The sequence below is a fragment of the Olea europaea genome, chromosome 3, assembly GCF_002742605.1.
Source record: "Olea europaea var. sylvestris chromosome 3, O_europaea_v1, whole genome shotgun sequence".
Classification (NCBI taxonomy): Eukaryota; Viridiplantae; Streptophyta; class Magnoliopsida; order Lamiales; family Oleaceae; genus Olea; species Olea europaea.
The window spans coordinates 8,067,429-8,079,162 of record NC_036239.1 but is presented as its reverse complement, the minus strand read 5'-3'; the positions used below and the strand labels follow the sequence as shown (position 1 = coordinate 8,079,162).

At 32.4% G+C, this 11,734-nt stretch overlaps 2 long non-coding RNA genes across 2 annotated transcripts; both read right to left on the bottom strand.

The window, feature by feature from the left end:
- Positions 1-244: 244 nt before the first annotated feature.
- Positions 245-1,956, bottom strand: LOC111384839. The gene is made up of 2 exons (XR_002700970.1): positions 1,002-1,956; positions 245-598 (listed from the first exon to the last, which is right to left on the bottom strand). It is a non-coding gene; the product is annotated as an uncharacterized LOC111384839 (long non-coding RNA).
- A 7,297-nt stretch (positions 1,957-9,253) lies between these two features.
- On the bottom strand, positions 9,254-11,716 carry LOC111384832. The gene is made up of 2 exons (XR_002700968.1): positions 10,137-11,716; positions 9,254-9,560 (listed from the first exon to the last, which is right to left on the bottom strand). It is a non-coding gene; the product is annotated as an uncharacterized LOC111384832 (long non-coding RNA).
- Positions 11,717-11,734: the final 18 nt, after the last annotated feature.

Here is an 11,734-nt window from a genome sequence, read left to right as displayed (position 1 = left end):
TTGCTTCCTGTGAGCCTTTCCTCCTAGGAAAATACAATTCTTATTCAAATGCATTCTCAACCTATGACTACTGTAACATTCTCGTCCTCAATCAAAATCTAAAGTAATGCTCAGGCTGAAAGAATACAATATGATAAAAGCACTTGCATTCAAGGTTAGGATGGGAGATCATGTGCCTGAAAAGCCACTTTTGCTTTATCCCTATACATACCATCAGGAAATTAGCACACTTAACACACATTCATTTCTTTATATCTTGTTGGCTATAAAAAGAACATAACTTTCAAATACTTGGAATGATTTAGCTGACTATATGCAATACATAGGAAAAAAATAAAACCAAAAATGCTTTTCAGTAGTAACACACCCCTACTATCAGCTAAACCAATCAATCTTGTGAAGGGAACATTATAGAAAATAGCTTAGTTTTTCTCCCCTACTGGTTGTGGGGAAAAGATCATAGGTGCTTTTAATTATCTCGATTACAAAAATATATTACAGAAATCATAAGTAGAAAAAACAATGAAGAACCTAAGTAGCAAGTTCTAGGAGTCTTTCCTCCAGTGGACTTACAAGCAGTTTGCTTCATATGAGCCATCTGCACATTATCCCAATTACAGACTTGCATTAGAATCACATTCTCAAACTTTTACCAAGAAAAGGATCTTACACCTCGTTGAAAATTCCTAAATTAAGTTATATTTCAACCTACTTGCCACCTCATATTATAACTAAATCAATAACCGCATCCGAACACTAATTATCAAGAAATAAATAAAAGATGTTAAGAAATCGACAAATCATATCCCATTAAAACCCTAGCATTTCGACATAACACCGTAATTCTAACACAATCGTGACAATCCATCAAGGAAGCATGAACTGCAAGATAAAATGACTAAATCGAAAAGCCATAACAAAACCTAAACCTAGAATTCAAACCCTAAGCACATATAATTAACAAAATCGACATCAATCAAAACAAATAGAACAAACTTAACCCCAGATTTTCCTCAGGCGTGCACCAATTGCAAAATCAAGGTTCATAAAAACCCTAATCCACAACGCTATTGTAATATAATCACTAAAAACAGCAGTAGCTCATCTTGACCAGATTCCCTCACAGTCTTCTTCCTTGGAAAGATGAAAATCCCATTCATTTGCCGGTGGTTTATATATAGGCGTTTTCGGATCAGAGAAAAATGAAAGTAGCATAAACGCCTGTCCGACAATGATGGGAACACGAGAGAGAGAAGGTGTGGTGTGTGGGAGTTAGGAATAGGTAGGTTGAATTATTGGGAATATATTTATTTAATGGCTTCTAATTAGCACCTGAACTATGAAATTAAACTTAATCCCTCCTATTTATGAAAATTGGTTTTTAAACTCAGGTTTCTAGGTAATTTTCTCTAATAATAATAATAACTTCCACATTAAGTAGTTAGAACTGTTAATTTAGGATAGATTTTAGATTGTTAATATAAAATTTCTTTATATTTAATCTTGCTACTCGAATAAACTTAGCATAATTGAAAAATATATTAAATTCTCAGTTCTCGTGGGAATGATTCGAACGACACTCTACTCGTTCTCTATTTACAAGATTTTATCGATCAAACTCCCAACACTACGTGTACAAAATTTTGCAACAAATGAGCAGGGACCTCCCAAAATGCCATCTGTAGAATGTCTGACTTCAATATTGCAACTTATATGAAAATTTTCCAATAGAACTTTTCTGTCAAGTCCATCAATCTCTAAACCTTTCCCTAAGCATAACCGTAAATCATTCATTGAATTACACGAAAAAGAAAATTTAAAACCCAACTATTTGTATCAAACAGATGATCAAGAAAGTAGGTAAATCAAACAAAGCATGCTACATATATTTGTGTAAGAGACCAGAGAGAGAGAGAGAAAGAGAGAGATACATATATTTATCTGTAAGTCGTAAGAGATCAGAGAGAGAGACGGCGGGGGGGGGGGGTTACTAACTGAGATTGCGGACTGTGGCGTTAACAGTGTAACGGCGCTGAAGCAAAAACTTGACCAGCCATGATGCTATGTAGCCGGAGGCTCCTGTCACGCACACCACCTTTCCCGCACCACTCATCTTCTATTTCACTCTTCAATTCTAAGCCTTTTAATTTCCTTTGTCGAGCCTTTAAAAGACGTAGATGGATGGATAGCCTAAAGTCAGATTTTAACCTTTTTTGAACTTTCATTACAAGGACAACTTATTTTTCATGAGTTGTCTGTCTTGTCTTTGTAAAATTTATAGTCTATTAACAATCAATTTTAAAAGTAAGATTTATTTAAGGTGTTGCGCTACAAGTACAGAAAATATCTGACAGAATTTTTACAGAACAGTACTTGGCAAAAATTCATTTATTTTGAATTGAATAAGGGTAGAAATTGCACCATACAGGTTATGGCTTCTGTGAATAATTCGCCGTACGTTGGGAATTATTCTTATTTAAGTCATGTTTGCGACAAATTCTTTAAAGATTATTTTCTTTAAATTTATTTTTAATCGTACATTCTTTAAATAAATTAACTTCACACATGGACTCATCTTTTGTTTTACTTTTCAATGACACATTATTAAAAAATATCACTTGTCACAAAATTTATTCCCAAAACATATACATCAAGCAAATCCTTAATATAGTTGCAGGCTTGTAGTTGATGTCCGGATCTGTTTGTCCATTTCTTCTCATCCATTGAATTGGTGGGAGGCAACTAGACTTAGCTCTCAGAGAAAAATCAAGTCAAAAGAAGCCAAGAAATGCTACGTTTCTTACAGGTAATTTCTTAATTTATCCAGAAATAATTCACGAGATTATGCACCTTCTCCGTTTGGCTCCTATTTTTTCAAATTGAAATAGGTAGAATAGTAATTTTTTGAAAAATGAGCAATTGAAATAGAAGGAAAAAATTTCGATTTACGTGTAATATTATTTTATGGAAAATTGTGTGATTGAAAATAGGAGAGAGAAAAATAAAATTTAATTTAATGGTAGCCAATAAAGGAAAAAGTGTAACGACCCAAATTTTAAAATTCAAATCGTTACTAAATGTTCATTCCATAATTTAAATAAACATATCAACATCCCAGCACTATTTTTTTTTTTTTCAACCAATGATAAAATAAAACGTATAGGAAACATAACCAAATGAACATGTTCTTACTTTAAATAAAATTTCCACAATAATAATGAAACTAAAACAAATGCTGAAATAAAATTCGTAGTCAAATTTCATCGGATAATTATTATTGAGTTTCATAAATCCTGATATCACGATTGCACATTATCGCTTGTTAACCAGCGACTTTTTCTAACATGTGGGAGTAGGACAAAAGGATAAGTAAATGGGAATACTCAATGGGACACGAAAATCATGGTCAACCCGAAATTAAATATTTAAATCATGGGTCAAAATATCATACTTTATCATATCTTTAAGGATGATAAGAGCTTAATACATATCATATCTTTGACACTGAATGGTCATATCATACATATCATATTTTTAACTTTCATAAATATAATAACTCAACAACATAAAAAATAAATAAATAAATTGGGATGGGACTTCGTGCAGAAAATGCCACGTTTCAAGAAACATGTCTCTACCATCTAAAATGAAGTATTCCAAACAACAAATTTATGGGACCCGTGGCTTACTAGGAAATCTACACCAAAATATGAGAAATAATAAAATAAAAGCTAATTGATGACCTTTCAACAACCCCTATTCAACCACTATTTGGCAACCAAATCCTATCAAACCTCAAAAGCAAAACAAATAAATCAAAACCATACTTTTCCATTTAACCCACACATGGCCACACCCCTAATTAAATCAAAACCAAATAATAACAACTTCTATGAGGTGTAATATCTTAGATCTCACTTATTCGATTTAACTTTTTTTAGCCTTAATATATATGATTAAATACGAGTTATCTAACGAGTCTAATATTGATATGTTTATCTTCGCTCTATCGAAATTTAACTATTTGATCCAAATAAAAATGAATTGACTCACTATAGTCGATGACTTTCCAAAATATTAAAAATATAGCATATAAAATAATTAATTTTATTCTATGAAAATTTTCGGGACTTTACGGAAAGGTCCAGAAACAATTTATGGCTGATAGAGAGATCAAATGATATAGTTCATTTGTTGGTATCTTGTAGGATTAAAAGCATGATTCTTGTTTTCCAATTGGCTCCTTTTTTTTTTTTTTTACATTAGCATTAGGAGTGTGGAAGTAGGACTAGAAATTCCTTTTTGAGTATATTTTTATGGAATTCCACTTATAAGACGCCAATCCAGGCAGTAATCTTAAAATCTTGCTTAAGAAATGACAAAAATAATGAGAAATGGAGAGAACATAACAAGATTTTGAAAATAATCAATAGAAAAGTCGGAAATATTGTGGAAAACTAGAGAAGGAATAAAAAAAGATAAGATAGAATTGCATTAGAGAGAAGAAAAATGAAATGAACAAAGATTCATTAGCATTCGACTTTCTTTATTACAATGAAAATTGAAATTTTACACATTTTTGGGAAATCTTTTACACAAAAATACAAGTCAATCAAATGTCACAGTTGTTGGAAAAAAAATAAGTAAATGACTCACTTTTGACATAATTTTTGGTGGGACCCGTTGATCCAAATTGCAGTCCTTTGATTGCTTGTTGTACTCCTTCTACCATATTCTTTCGTCTTTGCATCTCAATCCCAGACTAGAGATCATAAGCTATCCAATCAGTAGACAGGTTGAGAACTCTACGAGGCAAAGAACATCCCATAGAAAGCTTTATCCTATAATATATGATGAAGATCAAGTGGATTAGCTTAACTAGACTAATCGACTTTAAACCTATCTTGAGAAAGTCAATCCTAGGCTGAAAGGAGGGAGTTGCAAACGACCCGTGTTCTCCTCCATGAGAGTATCAAAACATAGATTTACTTGCCAGAATTGATGAATGGATGAATGAGAAATTGTAGTTCAAAGATGACTATTGAAAGATAATTTATGTGCAAAAAATGTTTGTCCAACATAGAAAAAATATGAAAACAAGAATCACTTTAAATATGGTTGCACATTGAAAATGTGTAATTATGTGTAGTATAGAGGCTCTCTCTACGTGCATGCGCAGGGAGTGCAAATCATTGATCGAAATTGCCTTTGGACTTTGAACTTGTGTGCGGGAGCGACCTCTTTACACTATGTCGGACGGAATGGAGTAAAAATTGGCCCATTTGGAGTGTCCATTTTTGTTATCTTTTTTCTTTCTCCATTGACTCTGGAGTTTTTGAAACTGCAGAAATTGATGTAACTCCAATTGTTAATAGATAGATTAAGTCTATATAAGTAAACTCAGTTTCCAACAAATGAAAAATTGTCCTCTTCATCTCTGCTATTTTTCAGTTCTTCCTGCATATGCATATTTGTCCAGTAAGATCGTGGTGATATTGTTCAGATGTTGTGTCAGTTCGCCAGAATAGTATCTGTGGTGTTCAGATTCTAAGGGTTTTATTATTGTATCCTGAAAAACAGACACTCGGATTAGACTTCAAGCACTTACGGTGAGGGGACAAATCTGTTTTAAGGAAATTGTGTTCGCACAGGTCTTGGGTTGGAAATTAGCCCATTAATTATTTATTTTGCGATTACACCTTTGCAATTTATTCTTGCAGATTTAATTATTTAGCGTTTGTTCGTGTAATTTATATAATCTGATGTTTTATTATGTTATCGTTCTATTTATATTTATTAAAATTAATCTACGTTAATTTCTATTTATGTTAAAAATAAAAATCTGAAAAAGATATTCTGTAATTTTGGTATGTGTAAGAGTAAAATAGGTATTTGAAAATACGGTATATATGAAAAGGGTAAAGAAAATATGTGCGAATACGGTTAAAAGTATATACAGTAGACAGCATATACGGTAAGCTACAAAAACGGTAAGCTGTCTGCAAATATGGTAAACTACCTTCAAATACGATAAGTTATATATACGGTATATTGCATATACGGTATACTCAAAATCGGTATCTAAACTACATATACGATATGTGATAATCTGATTTCATTAACACCACTATATTCTAACAATAGTTACACTAAAATTTCGTAAGTGGGCAATATTGTAAAGAAGTAATAAAATGAAAGTGAGAGTAAGTATCGATGCCATTGGGACTAAGTATCTAATTAGTTCCAATTATCACTAACTTTAATAGAACACTACAATTATATATAGATCAATTATTTATATTAACAATCTAAAAATATAACTAATCTAATTATCTCACTAATTGGTTCGGAAACATTTATGAATATTCAAGTAACCAAAGCACTATATCCCCCTAAATTTTTCCATCTTAGCGCTTGTTTGGCTCCACTATTTGAATGACTCAAATTCTTTTTTTTTTTTACCGTTATTGGGTCCCACGTCTGCATTTGAGTGTGAGGGAAGTCAAAATTTGCGGCTACTAATAGTTCAATAATGGATTAAAATTTGAATGAAAATTGCCACCAAACATGCACTTAATATCAATTCCATAATTTTACAACATTTATCTTGACTAAAAGTACGAGGAAAACTAAAATATCAAAATAGGGCACAATGAGTCATATTTAAATTTGCCTATATAATACGATAAATAGTCATCTTTTGCCAACTATTAGAAGTCCACGGTTTAATGATTTTTCATTTCAAAATATATGCCTCATAGCTGGTTGTGAGTTATTCAAAACTATATTATAATTATCTTCATGATTGAGAAAATATAGCATGAAAATAAGTAAAAAAAAGTGAAGATCATTTAATGAACCAATTTTGTGCAACCATTTTTAACTCATTGTTGAGACCTCATTGTCTAGTACATAGTTTCGCAAATTGAAAGGTGCACTAGGAAATACGCAGTTCGTACTTTGAAATGGAATCAAGAATCTTTCCTCAAAATTGGGAATTATGTAAAAAATTGACTCACAACTGACTTGATTAAATAGCTAATTTCACCCTGTCTATCCCTAGATCCGCACATGTAGATCTTGCTAGAACGGTGCTAGGAATGAAAATAAGCAGCTAAAAATTGAAAACATTTTATAAATCAGAGACCATATATTTCTAAAATACTTAAAATAATTTCAATTTTTTAAGCAAGGTCTATTTCTATGCCACTTGAGAGTTCATAGAAACATTCCCCTTATAGGAGTCCTGCTACTGGAGAATAGTATGAGAGAATGGCTAAAATTCCGTATGCTAGTTTGATGACCCTCGAGTAGTATTTTGTAAAATGACATTATGAATTAATATTTGATCATTCATGTGTTATAATTTGAAACAATTATCTAAGGTTCCGTGATCATATAAGATGTCACAAATTGTATACTCGATGGTTCGAGTATAGTGAGACACAATTTGTGACGTGATCAAAATATATTATTCACAATCAGTGCATAAAGTTGGACCTTTTTTTTTTTTTTTTTTTTTTAATGACAAGGGAACTGGTAGTGGCTACCTTTCGGGTGCGCACCGGGTAAACTCTCGAGCCACCAGTCAGGTAAACCGCACTAGACAAGTCCTGTACGACCGGCTCGATCGAGAAAGTGTTGATAGGGAGAATCGAACTCGTAACCAAATGCCTCCACGTTTACCTACATAAAGTTGGACGCTTTATTACTATATGTTTACTTAGATTAATATTGTTAAACCATAATTGATACTTTATGGTTATGTTAATTATTATTCTTATTGTCTAATGTTTTGCGATACATTAGTATCATTGTGTTCAATTATGTTGTTCAAGTGGGGAGTGTTAAAAATCCTTGGAATGTGGGGGTATTAAAAATTTCAAATATATAAACTGTATACATTTTGAGGAAAATGTACATATTGAAGTTGAAGATTGCATGTGAATTGTGAAGTGAAAGAGCTCAATGGATGATCCATCCAACCATGATAATAGAAGTCGATATAAAAATTTCATGAAGTTATCTTATTATAATTAAATATGTGATATTGACATTTTTGAAAAAGTTCTTAGGTGACTTTGCAGATATGCAGGAAGAGTTGCAAATTGATAATACTAAATTATTGTACAAAAGGGACATGATAAATTAAAGTCCTTAATGAACATAATAAATCATTGTGGGAGATAAGCTAAGTCCATAAAAGAGTCATCTACGGGAGTAACGGAGCATTTGTGATTGGAGATCCAATAAAAAAGGTGCAATGTGTTAAAAATAACTCGTACCGTAATTTGTAATAGTATATTTTATTTGTTCTCAATCCTATGATGATGGTGCTAATAATAATGTGATGCTAAAAAAGGTTTAATCCCGAATGAGTACCGATGTGAGAATTTTCGAGAGGTGTAGGTCACACACACCTTTGAAGGACTCACTTATATAAGAGTTGCCACGAGACCCATGGCTATGGGATTGAGTTATTCCCTATAGACCCTTACTAGAATCAAGATTAGAGCGCATGGCCATTAAAAACGCCACCCGTTATGAATTAGAGTTTAAATCGATATTGTGTGTGTAACGATTGAAGTTTGGTTAAAGGGACCTAATTCAAGACTTAATCCATTATAGTTCTCTCAAATGAAAATTGTTATCACTAAATGATGTTCAAATTCAAAAGATACCTACACCTATTACATAGTATAACGTTGCCACTCTATATTATATATTAAAACTTGTAGAGGATTGTTGCAATTTAAGAATAAAAGTTTCAATCTTTCAAATTAAAACATTTTAATTTTCAGTTTTAACATAAAATTAAAACACCATAATACATATTGTAATTTTTGTTTTAATGGTATAAGTGTGGATGCTAAAATTTTACCTATAAAAGGTGATTTGATTTCATTGTTGTATATATCTTAAATACCACTTGAAAGTACTCCCTATACATTTTATATTCATATACTTTTGGCAACTCGATAAAGATTCGTTCACTTATTTCCCTATAGTCGTACCCATAGAAAGAGAACCAACTATGAGTCATATGTGTTTTATTTTGAAACCGTGTAGTGTCAAAAATACACACACGAAAGGGAGACAACACGACTTTAGGACGTCGTCCTTGACATGACTCCCTAAAGCTTGCATTTCTAACTCTTCTCTTTTTATGTTTATATTATTATTAAATTGTATTTGTTATTTTGTTATGTTAATTGATAAAAATCTGCATACAAATCACCCAATTTCCCCAACACAAACAAAGATGGAATTGTATTAAAAAATAGCAAGTAATGAAATAGACAAGATTTATTAATATTCGAACTTATTTATTACAAGGAAAATTTAAATTCTACACATTTTTGAAACTCTTGTTACAGTACAATTCAAGCCAATCAAATGGGCACCACTGTAAATGTTAGAAGCTGAGGAATTTGTTCTCCTTGAGATTTTCAACAGTGTCCTTAAGGCTGACCTCAAGAGGAGTGAAATTGACGCCCAAGCTCTTTGCCCTCTCTTTGGATATTTGGTAAGGAGGGGTGCCAGCATGATTATCTGTGGTACTGCAATAACATGGAATGTTAAAAGATAAAACAATTCTAAAACAATGAAGAAATATTTTGCATGCATCTCTTCTTTTAGTCAGGTTCATCCGTGTTGTGTCCAGTATAGGATGCTATACATGCCGAGAAAATATAACTTCTTTAAAATTGCTCCGTTTACTTAGGTAACTCTCTCTCTCACTCCCCTGGGGGAAGTCCCTGGCTTATGCTATTTCATCTGAGTTTTATCCCAAAATACCTATTTTTGCACCCTTTTCATCTTAATCGAGTCAGAGTAAGTGCTAGAAATGAAAGAATCTCTCAAGACAGAAACATGGATCATCTAATGCATAAATTAGCTGAACATATTTGCAAATGATATCATCTAATTAAGTAGTATATAATGTAATAACCAGTGGGTAAATATACCATTTCAGTCTCTTACCTCAATCTGTGAAAACCAAATCTGAAATTTTTAAATTGAATGAATTGCGTGTCTTTAACCATGTATTAGAAAATTTCCGATGCATATTTTGAATATGTTGATTCATAGAAGAGCAAGAAAACTTGAACTGATTAATGCATATCAAGACTTACTTTGCAGAGAGACTGAGGGAAGGGTAAAGGAAAGGGTAAAGCCTATTTAAAACCTTTGGAGCTTCTGAAGAATGTGTAACTGATTCAACGAGACAGTATCTGCCAATGGCTGAAGAATTTTCAAATGCTAGAATATGTGCATGAGCAACATCTCTAACATCAACATATCTATTGGGCCAATCTTCTCTGCCTGCAAAATGTTTTGAGCATCTGTTAGTTAAAAAATTAGATGATTTGATTGAACAGACAGATGCTTACTGTTGTACCTGGCTTAATAAAAGATTAACATTATAAGGTCAATCATAATACAATAATTGCCCATGGAAGATGCATCAAAATGCAATTCTTATCTATTCATTTCACATATAATTATGAACTCTCTTTTTCTTGTTAATAGATTCTTTCGTTTCAATATGCATTTTAAGCCCCCGTTTGAGTCACATTATTGTAAAAATAAGAATGAAAAATATAGCTGTTATGGACCCCACACAAGAGATAAAAAGTCAAATCTTGTAACTTAATGTGATGAATAATGGTCATATTTTTCATTTTAATGAGTAAATGATGGGGCTTAAACAGAGTAATCCATATTTAGGTCGCATTGGTTTTTGGTACCCAGCTAATATACCGTCAGCGTAAACTAGGCAGAAAAGTCTAGAGAGTTTTCACTGATCGGACGACTAAGCCCCTGTCAACCCCCATTTTCGGGGGAAGACGTGTTTTAGAATAATGAGTTTTTGAAAAATGTGTGGTTAAAAGATAATGAAATGTTTGGGGCTTACGTGTAAAATTATTTTATGGAAGAGTATTTAGTTGAAAATGAGTTTTGGAAAAATGAGTTCTTGGAAAAATGAAGCCCAAATGGAGGCTAGAATGAAGAGAACACTTCAAGATTATTTCTGTTTGTTTTACTTATGACGAAATTGAGTCATGGTAATACAAGATTTGATCCGTTGGTGTATTGGTTTTGACTAAGATACTTCCCTGACGAATGAGATTAGACAAAGGCTCATTTCTCCCTTCGAGCTCTCGATAGGGTGTCTGTAAAGAAAATGATCTAAAACTAGTCAGAGTTGAACTGACTACATGAAATGTAATTTTAGTGAATGTAGGACTTGCAAAGAAATTAAGATGCAAAATTTAGCATGATATTATAGAAATGCAAGTGATTAAACTCAAATTCACTTTAAGGCAGTGATTATTCTCCACTTGTTCTCCTGATCATGATGAAATATTTTTTGAACTAAGCACAAAGTCACAAAGATGTACGATTTTATTTTTTGATTTGTTTTCCCACCAAATCATATTTCATAGGCTCATATGACCCGTGCATAAGTTAGAATTCAAGATAGTGCATCTAATAAAGGGACAAAATCGAAATTCACAAAGAAAGATTCATCAGAGCCATGGTTTAAGAAAGCCCAATTGAGGCAAGGAAAAAGGCCTAAAGGCAATGATTGTGAGGGAGTTTATAGGGGCACATGCCTTTGTTGTGTGAGGCACACACCTTAACTGCCTCAAGGTTTGTGCTCCTTAATTCTGTAGAATTATTTACTTTGCTTCAGATGTGAGCCAGAAAAAAAAAAAAAAAAAAAAAT